The sequence below is a fragment of the Macrobrachium rosenbergii genome, chromosome 13 (genome assembly GCF_040412425.1).
Source record: "Macrobrachium rosenbergii isolate ZJJX-2024 chromosome 13, ASM4041242v1, whole genome shotgun sequence".
In the NCBI taxonomy this organism is placed as follows: domain Eukaryota; kingdom Metazoa; phylum Arthropoda; class Malacostraca; order Decapoda; family Palaemonidae; genus Macrobrachium; species Macrobrachium rosenbergii.
The window spans coordinates 40,670,859-40,685,529 of record NC_089753.1 but is presented as its reverse complement, the minus strand read 5'-3'; the positions used below and the strand labels follow the sequence as shown (position 1 = coordinate 40,685,529).

At 36.0% G+C, this 14,671-nt stretch overlaps 1 long non-coding RNA gene across 1 annotated transcript in view; it reads right to left on the bottom strand.

Moving 5' to 3' along the window:
- Positions 1-4,042: 4,042 nt before the first annotated feature.
- Positions 4,043-14,671, bottom strand: part of LOC136844677 (uncharacterized) — a 161,824-nt gene continuing 151,195 nt past the window's right edge. The window contains exon 3 of the long non-coding RNA XR_010854964.1: positions 4,043-4,459. This is a non-coding gene — a long non-coding RNA (uncharacterized lncRNA). The remainder of the gene's footprint in view (positions 4,460-14,671) is intronic.

Genomic DNA, 14,671 nt, shown 5'->3' with positions numbered 1-14,671 from the left:
TGAAAAAATACAGGGACGTGAATACAAACTACTGGTTCCTTTTTCAGTTGTCTGTAAGAGTGGCTCCTTTTTCAGTTGTCTGTAAGAGAAAACTATTGTGCCGGCTTTGTCTGTCCGTCCGCACTTTTTTCTGTCCGTCCTCAGATCTTAAAAACTACTGAGGCTAGAGGGCTGCAAATTGATATGTTGATCATCTACCTTCCAATCATCAAACACCAAACTGCAGCCCTCTAACCTCAGTAATTTTTATTTGATTTACGGTTAAAGTTAGCGATAATCGTGCGTCTGGCAACCCTACAGGCCAGGCCACCACCTAGCCGTGGCTGAAAGCTTCATGGGTCGCGGCTCATACAGCATCATACGCTATACAGATAACTCGATTGCGCAGAAGAAACTTCGGGGCATTTTTTACTTGTTTATTTTTTTCTTACGGTTGTAAGGACGCGCATATAATTATCTTTCCTTTTTTTTTTTTTTACTTACAGTATGTTTTGTGTAGACAAATAATATATACCAAAACGCGCTTAGCTACTCCAAGTGCATAAGAATTTGCACTTAATACTTTAATTTCTTTTATTCTGGTGTCCTCTGTAATATATATATATATATATATATATATATATATATATATATATATATATATATATATATATATATATATATATATATATATATATACGGTCATATTAGCTGTTGTCACATGAGCATGGACTTGCGAGAATGCTGACGATTTCAAAAAGGTCACATTTGCTGTCGTCACATGAGCATGGGCTTGCGAGAATGCTGATTATTTCAAAATGGTCAGTTTTGCTGTCGTCACATGAGCATGGACTTTCGAGAATGCTGACGATTTCAAAAAGGTCACTTTTGCATATATATATATATATATAATATAAATTTATTCCCTGTGACATACAGCATATATTATATAATAAAAAGCACGCTTTACTGTTGCATGTAAATATGAATTTGCAAGAATACCGTAAAGTTATTAGAGTTTTCTTTTTAATTTTAACCTGATATTCTGAAAATAGACAACACGTTGCCGTTCCAAAAATCGCATACAATTAAAAAAAAGGTTTTCACTGGTATTCTAGATAGAGAGAAAAAAAACCAGAATTCATATCAGTATGACGCGTGCCTTTGAAATTACACTTTGATTTGATTTAAAAGGAAAAAATACGGGAACGTCAATACAAACTATTGTTCCTTTTTTGTGTGTGTTTTATGGAAATCACATCTATCTGCCCCACAAGTACTCATCAGGTTAAAAATAAAAGAAAATAATTTGTTGTTAGTATGCCCGAAGCACATGAATTTTTTTATGCTTCTGTAAAATATGTTCGACAGTCATGAAAAAAGGGAAGGAAAAAAAACTATCTCATTCAGAGAGCGAACAATTTTTTTTTGCTGACGTTGCAAAGCGAATGAAATCACGAGAGATTTTATATTCTTTCACGGGTCAGCAGGGTACATATGTTTTAGAGAAAGGTTGGTTTTATTAATAAAATATGGTATTTTTGGCACACCATCATGGCTGCGTAGACGTAGGTATGTGGAATCACTTTCGCTTTCATAAAGATTATTCAGATGGAAATGACCCACAGGGGTCACTTGGGTACACATGCCAAGAGGTTATTTGGGTAAATGACGAAAATACCTGGGTATTTCAAAGTCTCTATAAGGTCACTTTAGCTGGAATAGAAAGTGGTTTTGTCTTGTGATAATAATCGGGTACCATCAGACTATGCCACTGGTCACTTTCGTGCTTATAAAATGAGGTTCCTTGGATACAATGACAAAATGCCCGGCCATTAAGCTCCCTTGAGGGTCACGTCAATAAAAATAAATTGGGGTTAATAATAAAATACAAGGGTACTTTTTAAAATACGATTTTTTTTTTAAATTCAGGGGTACTTTAGGCAAATAGTCATGGGAATAATTTGCCTTCAGATATAAATTACACAAATGGGACCAATGGGGGTTTCAAGAAAGTTATTTTTTGCGATCAGTTCTTTCCAATCTTGGCTATCAGCAGCAAATGTAGGAACAACAGCAGGCGGTTCTCTCTCTCTCTCTCTCTCTCTCTCTCTCTCTCTCTCTCTCTCTCTCTCTCTCTCTCTCTCTCTCTAATGTCAACAATATCGACATAAAACTTTGTCCCTAACGTCCCGTAAACTAATAAAACTTTTCATTCGGAAGATCTGACGGACAAAAGTTAGAGGTAACAAGAAAACAAGAGAGAAACAATGAACAATGAAGCTAAATATAAATTCATAGGAAACCTAACGGCGGTATCACATGAATATCACAGCTCATGATACAGTTGAATTTTGATTGGTCATATTTGTTGTTGTCACGTGAGCATGGATTTGCGGGAATGTTGGCGGTTTCAAATTTGGTCATATTAGCTGTTGTCACATGAGCATGGACTTGCGAGAATGCTGACTATTTCAAAAAGGTCACATTTGCTGTCGTCACATGAGCATGGACTTGCGAGAATGCTGACGATTTCAAAATGGTCACTTTTGCTGTCGTCACATGAGCATGGACTTGCGAGAATGCTGATTATTTCAAAATGGTCAGTTTTGCTGTCGTCACATGAGCATGGACTTTCGAGAATGCTGACGATTTCAAAAAGGTCACTTTTGCTGTCGTCACATGAGCATGGACTTGCGAGAATGCTGACGATTTCAAAAGGTCACTTTGCTGTCGTCACATGAGCATGGACTTTCGAGAATGCTGACGATTTCAAAAAGGTCACATTTGCTGTCGTCACATGAGCATGGACTTGCGAGAATGCTGACTATTTCAAAAAGGTCACTTTTGCTGTCGTCACATGAGCATGGACTTGCGAGAATGCTGACGATTTCAAAAAGGTCACATTTGCTGTCGTCTCATGAGCATGGACTTGCGAGAATGCTGACTATTTCAAAAAGGTCACTTTTGCTGTCGTCACTCGAGCATGGACTTGCGAGAATGCTGACTATTTCAAAAAAGGTCACATTTTCTGTTGTCACATGAGCATGGACTTGCGAGAATGCTGACGATTTCAAAAAAAGGTCACATCTGCTGTTGTCACACGAGCATGGACTTGCGAAAATGCTGACGGCTTCAAAAAGGTCACATCTGCTGTTGTCACATGAGCAAAAATGAGCGTGGAAATCAATGCCATTTGATAACTTAAGTCTGTACATATCGCAGGAGCATCTGGAAATGGACTGTTGATTTCGATGGCTTTCGATAACTCGCGTTTTTATGCCGTCACACGAGCATGATGACTCGCACGGTTATAAAAAAAAAAGAGAGAAAAAAAAACATCGCCATACCGTTATTTTCTTTCTGGTGTTGCCATATGGTGGGTCACTCTCTCTTTCGACAGTGAGGCGTTATCGAACGCCTTAACCAGCAAATAGGTGAGAGACCCGGGTTCCAATTACTGGCGGTGACATAAAACAATTTTTTTTCTTTTTTTTTTTATCCAAGCTGTTGGACGTCTTACGGGCCGGACATTTTTGGTGAGGATTGATCTTTGATATGTTTACCGATCTTTAATGTTTATTCTGGTTTTTACTGTAATAATAATAATAATAATAATAATAATAATAATAATAATAATAATAATAATAATAATGATGGAGAAACAAATCGACAGTTATGTAACTGTAGAAATATATTTAAAAATCAATCTATACGGATTCCCAAAAGCTCTCCGTTTTGCTTATTTTTTAAATACATTTGTACATCTACATAACTGTGGAGTTTTTTCTCCCCTTTAAGACTCATGCTACTATGCATATTTTATAATAATAATAATAATAATAATAATAATAATAATAATAATAATAATAATAATAATAATAATAATAATAGGTTTTGTGGGCGCAGAAGCAGTTTGGTTATTATTAATATTAGTAATATTAGCCATAATATCAACTTTCATAGAAACAGTAGGTTAAAATTTTGTGGAAATAGACTCCTATGTCAACAGACACTTTTGTACGGTATATAATAAAAATTATTTTGTGACAGTAGACTCCTCTGTCAATAGACAATTTTGTATTGCATAATAAAAATTATTTTGTGAAAACAGACTCCTATGTCAACAGACAATTTTGTGCTGCATAATAAAAATTATTTTGTGAAAACAGACTCCTATGTCAACAGACACTTTTGTACTGTATAATAGAAATTAGTTTGCGAAAGTAGAGTCTTATGTCAACAGAAACTTTTGTACGGTATAATAAAAATTATTTTGTGAAAGTAGACTCTTATGTCAACAGACCATTTTTGTTCCTCATAAAAATAAACATGGGCGGAGGCAATCAACATAAGTGGAATGTTATCAAGATAAAACGTCCACATAAATTACTCACATTCTTTTCCTCGTCTACTTCTCTGACCTTTGTTGACTGGTCGTGTGGGGTCAGCCGTTCCAGTTCTTTTCGATTTTAATATTCTGTGGGAAAAAAGAAAAAAAAAGAAAATGAAAACGCTTTCCTGTGGATGAAAAAAATGAAAACGCTATTCTATGGATGAAAAAAAAAAATGAAAACGTTATGACTAAAATTATTTGGTACATAAACAAACACCGTACCTCACAGTAAACAATGGTTAAATATGTTGTCTGATTACAAGACTCCTATATATTATGATGGGCAAGATGGTTTTCATGGCGACAAGCTGTCAGACCATTATGGGCACCCATCCAAAGCTAGCTAATCGTCTGCTGGGGGTCACCCAGCTGAGTATTTTCATCCAGTTTCATGAACTTCCGTCCATTCGTTCTCAATTATACTTTAAAGCACAGACACATACAGGTGAAAAACATTCTTTCAATCACCGTGGTAAGTGGAAATGCTTTGCTATCCCTATGGCATTCTTCTACTGCTTCTGTTTTCCCTAGAATCTCACAGTCTTCATTTCATCTAAAGGCGTTATACCTCTTCCATGGGATTTGGCGGCTTTCCCCTCCCTTTCCAAGTTTACATCGGGCCTGGGCAAGAAACGCCGTAAGTCTTCTTGCTCTAACGGCCTCTGCGGTTCTTATAGCCTTCCTTCTTTTCAGAAGCGGGCTACTAAGTAATGCCTCACTTTTTATTTTCTCTTTCTTTCCCTATATATTGTGGCTGGAGGCCTTATGCCAACACGGGCTCTTGCATAATGACTGCCGGTAAGGTGTTCAAGTGACTAGGAATTATGGTTTGGACCTCTGGACCTGGAACAGCCAACCCAGGCCTTCTTTATTTCTCTTCGGCCTTGGGGTGTATACGAGCCCAGGATAATTGACCTTTTGGCTTTAGAAAATAAGTGCCTTTTATCCACGAATATCCGGTAAACATCAAATAACAAATATCAGACTAAATGCCATAAGTTCCCCTAGAGTGCTTCCAGCAACCTTCGAAGAACTGGGGGCCAATTTGATGACGTCACTTCCTGCCTACTCGAAGTGTTGCCATACCTGACAAGGTAATAAGGACAGCGGGAGGCAAATTCCTGAGATGCATACTAGTATTGCGCCAGCCCTGGTTTTTTTTACCATGCCCCTAGGTTAGGTTAGGTTAGGTTAGGTTAAATTAGAATAATGCCTAACCAATAATTTGGGTGTGGGAAACATATTGAGATTATTTTCAAGAAAATTCTGCGGTTAGTTTTTAAGATATGGCGTCCCGCTTTCTTTCAGGGAAAGGTCCCCGGTACTCGGTTACATCTCGGGAGAATGCCAGCGGGACAGGATAAGGCCTAGGATAAGATAACGATAAGGAAAACTCCTAGGGTAAGAGTTTCCCATCGAGAGAGTGTAAGAGGGTGAAGTATAAAGAGAATATGGAATAAGAATTCTTTTTTCTTGTTCCTTGGCCTCCGAGAAAATTAGATTATGCAAATAGCGGGAGGCTCTTTGGCCGGAAGCGGATAAACAGGGCTAAAAATCCTTTCGGGTTCCTTATCCACGAAAACCAATTACACTGCTGTTTGCTGTACTAAAGACCGTTCTACGACAAGGTTCCAGGCGAGCGTAATGATGGCTTAATCTAAAATACCGACAGCAATATCAGCTTGTTAATTCTCCTCGTCTAACGGTATTTCACGGCCCGCTTCGTCGACAGGAGCAGCGAGGTTTACTTAAGCGAATACCAGGTTACGTTTCCTTTTCTCTTTCAAAAGTAATCTTGTTCGGTAATCTTCATAGTAGTTGTAACCTCATCAGGTTCAATAGCTTCCATTCATCCGAGGGTTCATTTAAAACCTAAGACTTCAGTCTTTTTTTTTTTTGTACCTTAGTGAAGAAGTTATTGAGCGCAGAGTTTTTGTATTGTATTCTGAAAAATGAGGCCAAGAGCCACTGAACAATTTCACTTTTGAGTTTTAACGAAACTTTGAGAATACATGATGGTAATCGTTGGTTTTCTTGGTCAAATGACTTTTATGGGTGAATACTTTGTCTATCAGCCGTTTTCTCAAAGAGTGGGCTACTTCAGAAATATACATGACAGCTGTCGCGTTTTCTCTGAAGGCACCCTAACAGCGATAACAGCTTGTAATAATAATAATAATAATAATAATAATAATAATAATAATAATAATAATAATAATAATAATAATACTTCCGAGACAGACCAAATAATAATAATATAAATAATAATAATAATAATACTTCCCAGACAGACCAAATAATAATAATAATAATAATAATAATAATAATAATACTTCTCAGACCAATCATATTTTTCTGTTCTTTATCGAACAGAAGCAACAACATGGTTAAGAGGAAGGCAGGAACCACTGATTTACAATATTAGAGTTGAAAAGGAGCGAAAAAGAACTAGGGAAAATAACGCTGAGCAGACCCACTTGCTTGAATGAAAGTGACTTCAGACTCCACTTCACATGAAAATAATTTTTTGTTTCATTTGATGAAAATAATTTTCTATGTTTCATTTTAATTACCAGTGGTTGTCAATTTAATCATCTGTGGTTTTATCTTAAATTACTCGTGGTTTTATCTTTTTAATTTAGTTTTTATATCTTGATTACCTACGTTTTTTTTTTATTTTATTACTTGGGTTTTTAATGTTATTTGTTTTTCATTGTGTTACCTGTGGTTTTTTTTATTTATTACCTGTGGTTTAGACGAAGATAGATTCATAAAGAGGCCTTTTTTAAAAATCAAACTTATTACTTAATCTTCGCAATTATATATTGTAGGCGAATGACATTTCCTGTATCAACATCACTGCAATATAAACCAATCAATCAATGAGTGTCAAAGTCCCCCGCTCTGGCAGCGTCCAATAACCCTTCCCGTGTCTGTATCGGACTCTTCGTCCGTTGTTCTATGTTGCTTTAGCGTTGTTTTCATACTACTTTTAATATTGTATGCGGCGTAAACTTATTTCTTGGTTTATTTCTTACTCAGCACTGAGGATCATAACTTAATATATATGTATGTATATATGTATGTATGTATGTATGTATGTATGTATGTATGTGTATATACATATATATATATATATATATATATATATATATATATATATATATATATATATATATATATATATATATATATATATATATACAAATATTTGGAACGTATACAATATGTCGATTCGAAGAAGACTTAATTTGGCGCCTTTGCATCCCACAGACGTCATCAAGATATGAGTCATCTGGTGCATATGGCGTAAATAAGATGCAGCATCGCACGAAGCGACCTGAAGAGGTAAGCAACGCTACAATGACGAGCGTTCAAAGGCACTGTGCTGATAGTGAAGGCGACCTCTGACCGGCCAGAGCGAATTCTTTTCTTCATTCTTTTGAATGTTAATAAGCCTATTTAAGGTGAATCGAATTCCCGCCGATACAACAGCGTACCAAGGGTATATATATATATATATATATATATATATATATATATATATATATATATATATATATATATATATATATATATATATATATATATATATATATAGAGAGAGAGAGAGAGAGAGAGAGAGAGAGAGAGAGAGAGAGAGAGAGAGAGAGAGAGAGAGAGAGAGAGAGAGAGTAAAAATATATCTTAGTTTAACCAGACCACTGAGCTGGTTAACAGCTCTCCTAGGGCTGGCCCGAAGGATTAGATTTATTTTTACGTGGCTAAGAACCAACTGGTTACCTAGCAACAGGACCTACAGCTTATTGTGGAATCCGAACCACATTATGACGAGAAATGAATTTCTATCACCAGAAATAAATTCCTCTAATTCTTCACTGGCGGCTGGGAGAGTCGAACGCTGGGCCCGTGCCAGTCGAAAGCTCTACCCACCCCTCCAAAGAAGAGAGAGAGAGAGAGAGAGAGAGAGAGAGAGAGAGAGAGAGAGAGAGAGAGAGAGAGAAACTGATTAAAGTTTTGCCCTCTTATAGCCTTCTACGATACGTACCTACACCGAATGTTATTTAGGCTATATATGGAAATTATAAAGGTCACCATTTTCGACGTTGCATAATCCAACGATTTTTGCGACGCCAAGAATCAGCGACGGCGAAAGGGCGTATAGTCTTACCGTACCGTTACAGCGGTATGTAATAATCCTGACGCAAGACACGACTACATTGTCGTGTCGTGTCGTGCCGTTTCGTGGTGACTGATTGATTGATTGATGATGAAATTTAGGTCTTGAAGACAAAGCGCCGGAACCCATCAGGATTATTCAGCGCAGCGATGAAGATGAAAAAAAAAAATTAATGTGACTGATAATGAAAAGGTGAATGATAACAAACTGTACTAGTAAAGTTCAGTGTTAAAATATGAACGTAAAAAATGAAGAATGATATATCAGATAAAAACATAATATATATATATATATATATATATATATATATATATATATATATATATATATATATATATATATGTATATATATATATATATATATATAATATATATATATATATATATATATATATATATATATATATATATATATATATATATATATATATATATATATATAAATTTTATACGGCGGTCGTGTGCTGCATTTTGCTGCGGTCGAAGCGCGCATTAAAACCCGCGGTTATTTTTAGGCGCAAGCGCTTTGCCTTGACGGGTAACGGTTGCGTCGGAAATAGAATATAACAGAATATAAAAATGAATTTGGGCCAAAGGCCAATTGCCGGGACCTATGAGGTCATTCAGCGCTGAAACGAAAACTGGGAGTAAAAAGGTTTGAAAGATGTAACGGGAGCAAAACCTCGCAGTCGCACTATCCAACAATTGATAGAAGGAGGAAAGTAAGATGGAAGAAAGAAAATATGAACGGAGTTACAGTAACAAATGAAAGGGGCTGCAGCTAAAGGCCGAAGGGGCACTGCAAAGAACCTACAGCACTGCCAACCGTGCACCGCTTGATATGCACTGACGGCACTGCCCACCTACGGGAGCGTCAGAAATAGACTATATTAGTAAGCGCCTTTCCTTGCCACACGTGGATATCAACGGCCGTTGAAGGCACGAGCTTCCAGTGACATAATCGAATGATCCCGAAGGTGGGGGGAGATGGAGAAGGGAGAAGGGGGGAGGGGGAATGTGTCACTCTCCTCTCTCCAGATGACTGGAATCAATTTAGCGAAGACGAGGAGACTTTGCCGCCATTGGTCGCTTTCAACCTTGGGGAATATTTATTTTTAAGCTTCCCTTTGATATTCCTGTATACGGGGTGACCTCTTCGAGGGGTATTTGTGTGTGTGGGTGTTGGTATGGTCTTAATCATGGGCGCATGCGTATTAGGTTCGCATAACTGATCTATTTACATGCGAGTACTTTAGTGCCTATACTGAAGAGCTTTCCTGAACTGGAGTTTCCTCATGAATATGTTAATTTATGTAGGTATGCATTCATGCACATCACAAGTCATTCATGCACCTCACGAGTGTGCTAATTTATGCAGTTAGGCATTCATACACCTCACGAGTATGTTAATTTATGTAGATATGAATTCATGCACCACATGAACATTTTAATTTATTTAGGTATGAATTCATGAACTTCACGAGTATGTTAATTTATGTAGGTATGCATTCATGCACCTAAGAAGTATGTTAATTTATGCAGTTATGCATTCATGCACCTCACGAGTATGTTAATTCATGTAGGTATGAATTCACGCACCTCATGAATACGTTAACTTATGTAGGTATGAATTCATGAACTTCACGAGTATGTTAATTTAATGTAGGTATGCATTCGTGCATATTCATACTCATTCGTACATATGTGTCCGCGAGTGTGATTTATAAGCTTGCTTTGATTTATAAACGCAAAAGGAAACTCATACTATCTTATGTACGCGAACAGACGCGAAAGGGCGAAGTTGCTCTTCCTGAGTTAGTTCAACTTTAAGAGATTATTTTGTCGACACTCTTGGTGCCTCTAAGACAGTGGCTAAAGTATGGCATAAGGCTCTCAGTCAAGTTTCCTAATTATGGCTTTGCTTCTCGTTTCTGTAAAACAATTCTCAAAGTTGGTATATAACCGTTATAGGTCAACTTACAACACCACCTGAATTTTAGCGGTGTTTCTCCCATTTCCTCTTTCCGTACTAATTTCTCTTTTTTCTCATCAGCTGATTTTTAAAGTCTACGTCTCCGCCTATTCACGATATGACTGATTATTGAACACTCCATATTTCTTCCTTCCTTTCGTTCCCAAAATATCCTCTTTCAATGAGACCAAATTGCTCTTCTCCGTCTGTCAACTCTGGATCTTGGGAACCAATTAAATTCTGGGAGTACAAGAGATCATTATGCTTGTGGGGACGAGCCAATGAACTCCCACATAATACAAGTCATAAAATCGATGGAAACCAAAACGTATCCAGCAGAAAAAAATGAAGAAGCAGAAAAATAAACAAATTAAGAAGCAGGGAAACAGAAAAAAATAATCAGCAGAGAAATAAGAAAAATTGAATCAGCAGAGAAATAAAAAAATTAAGAAGCAGAAAAATAAAAAAAAAATTAAGCAGCATAGAAATAAAGAAATGAAGCAGCAGAAAAATAAAAAATAGTGAATCAGCAGAGAAATTTTTAAAAAATCAAGCAGCAGAGAAATAAAAAAACCAAGCAGCAGAGAAATACAAAAAAATGCAGCAGCAGAGAAATTTAAAAAATCAAGTAGCAGAAAAAAATCAAGAAGCAGAGAAATAAAAAATCAAGCAGCAAAAATGAAGCAGCAGAGAAATAAAAAAAAATCAAGCAGCAGAAAACTAAAAAATGAAGCAGCAGAGAAATAAAAAATCAAGCAGCAGAGAAATAAAAAATCAAGCAGCAGAGAAATAAAAAATCAAGCAGCAGAGAAATAAAAAAAATCAAGCAGCAGAAAAATAAAAAAAAATCAAGCAGCAGAGAAATAAAAAAAAAATCAAGCAGCAGAGAAATAAAAAATCAAGCAGCAGAGAAATAAAAAAATCAAGCAGCAGAGAAACAAAAAATCAAGCAGCAGAAAATAAAAAAATCAAGCAGCAGAAAAATATAAAAAATCAAGCAGCAGAAAATAAAAAAAATCAAGCAGCAGAAAAATAAAAAAAAAATCAAGCAGCAGAGAAATAAAAAAAATCAAGCAGCAGAGAAACAAAAAATCAAGCAGCAGAAAATAAAAAAATCAAGCAGCAGAAAAAAAACAAGCAGCAGAAAATAAAAAAATCAAGCAGCAGAAAAATACAAAAAAATCAAGCAGCAGAGAAATAAAAAAAATCAAGCAGCAGAGAAACAAAAAATCAAGCAGCAGAGAAATAAAAAAAAAATCAAGCAGCAGAGAAATAAAAAAATCAAGCAGCAGAGAAACAAAAAATCAAGCAGCAGAAAATAAAAAAATCAAGCAGCAGAAAAAAAACAAGCAGCAGAGAAATAAAAAAATCAAGCAGCAGAGAAATAAAAAATCAAGCAGCAGAGAAATAAAAAATCAAGCAGCAGAGAAACAAAAAATCAAGCAGCAGAAAATAAAAAAAATCAAGCAGCAGAAAAATAAAAAAAATCAAGCAGCAGAGAAACAAAAAATCAAGCAGCAGAAAATAAAAAAAATCAAGCAGCAGAAAAATAAAAAAAAATCAAGCAGCAGAGAAATAAAAAATATCAAGCAACAGAGAAATTTAAAAAAAATCAAGCTTGGTAAACATATTCGAACATGGATTCAGTATTTAACCAACAGAGAGGGTTTCAAATCCTACACAATTCAAGTCATAATCTGACGGAACCCAAAATGGACCCACCAGAGCAATAAAAGTAAAACTTCAAGACTGTTCAATATATTCGAATATGGATTCATTATTTATCCATTGGAATGGGTTTCAAATCCTAAACAATACAGGTCGTAATATTGACGGAACCCAAAACGTACCCAAGGTTGTAAAACAAATTCGAATATGGATTCTATAACTGTTTTGGGTTCTACATTCCTCTTGTCTGTTTTTCTTACCAGGCTCTCTGAGCCAGTCTGATGAAACCACAATATTTAACTATTACTTCTAATTTCCAGGGACTATCTGGCAGAACAGAACCCAAAACGTACCCAGCAGAATAGTGAAAAAATTCAGGGTTGTATACCATGTTCTGATATAGATTCTGTATTTAAAGTGTTATATCCCTCTGTCTATTTTTCTACCAGATTCCCTGAGTCAGTCTCACGAAACCACAATCTTTAACTATTACTTCTAAGTTGAAGAGACAATCTAGCAGAACAGAACCCAAAACGTACCCAGCAGAGAAGTAAAAAAAATATACAAAAACAAAAACAAATCAGGGTTGTATACCATAATCCAACATGGATTCCGTAACTTTTTAAAGTATTATATCCCCGTGTCTATGTTTCTACCAGATTCTCTGAGCCAGTCTGATGAAAGCATTGTAGGCTCCAAATGCAACCCCCGTATTTTGGTCCGTTCTAATCAAAAATTCAAACCGCACATCAATACGACGCCGCCTTCTTGAGTTATGGAAGCCTGAATTTATATTCTTTAACTATTATTCCAACGCTCCGAAGACAATCTAGAACTAAACGGACAATAAAAAAAAAAATACCCCAAGCACGAACGCTGCAGAGAAGAGGGCTGTAGAGCTCTTCAGTATGCAGTGGCGTAACACTTCACCGGAATCAAATAGATTTGCAGGCACATATTGCAGTCTTCTCTCTCTCTCTCTCTACGTTGCAAAGGTCACTTGATGCATAGTCAGACATTCGACTTAGTTCACTGGGTGGTTTTGCAATGACCCTCTTCATAATCTATAATACGGATCGTTTTAATACTCTGTGGGTTGGCTTGGCTAAGGTGGGATTCATTTCTATGAATATCCTATCTGTCTCAATTGCAAATGACTTTCCTTGTAAGGGTTTGATGCAAGGTTAGATATTTTAAATTAATCGTTACGTTATATATATACAAACACACACATGTATATATATATATATAAATATATATATATATATATATATATATATATATATATATATATATATATATATATATATCCTATCTCTCTCAATTGCAAAAGCCTTTCATGAAAAGTTAGATACTTTAAATTAATCATTTTATATATATATATATATATATATATATATATATATATATATATATATATATATATATATATATATATATATATATATATATATATATATATATACAGTATACTGTTATATGTGTTACAGTAAATATGTGAAATGAGGGGTTTCACGAAACCCCTAGGGAACTTGTGAAATGACCAACTCTCCTTGGAACATTTGATCCCCGAGGGCTAGTACTAAAAACGGCGAAACAGTGATTCATCTACACTGTTTCGCCGTGTTTAGTACTAGCCCCTGGGGGTTAAATGTATTTCGATATGTTTAGTACTAGGCCCTCGGGGATCAAATGCACTTAGGGACATTTGATCCAACAGGGTTGGCAAGTACTAAACACAGCAAAATACATTTGACCCCCCAAGGGGCTAGTACTAAACATGGCGAAACAGCGTAGGCGAATCACTGTTTCGCCGTTTTAGTGCTAGCCTTTGGGGATTAAATATTCCTAAGCGGATTGCTCATTTCACAAATTCCCTAGGTAAATTCGTGAAATACCTGATTTTACATATTTACTGTAACAAATAAGCTTATAGTGTATGTATAATATTATACTATATTACATACTGGCTTCGGATCGTATCAGAGGAGAGATTCATGTGGGCAAATTCCATTAAAATTTCTACTGCCTCTGTAGACCTAAACAGTTCTCGGCTAGCACTATGCTAGGCCCGAGTTCGAGTCTCCGGCCGGCCAATGAAGAATTAGAGGAATTTATTTCTGGCGATAGAAATTCATTTCTCGGTATAATGTGGTTCAGATTCCACAATAAGCTGTAGGTCCCGTTGCTAGGTAACCAGTTGGTTCTTAGCCACGTAAATTAATTCTACTCCTTCGGGCCAGCCCTCTCTAGGAGAGCTGTTAATCAGCTCAGTGGCCTGGTTAAACTAAGGTATACTTAACTTAGGTAATTATGCACCTGGTAAGTAGTTGACTTCAGTAGTTTACAGACGAAATTGAAGAGGGCATAAAAGCAGGAAATGGAATGTAACACCGTCTGTAACACATGGAACATGACACCTTCTGTAACATAGCTCTCTAGAACAAAGAGGATGCTATATATACTGTATGTATAT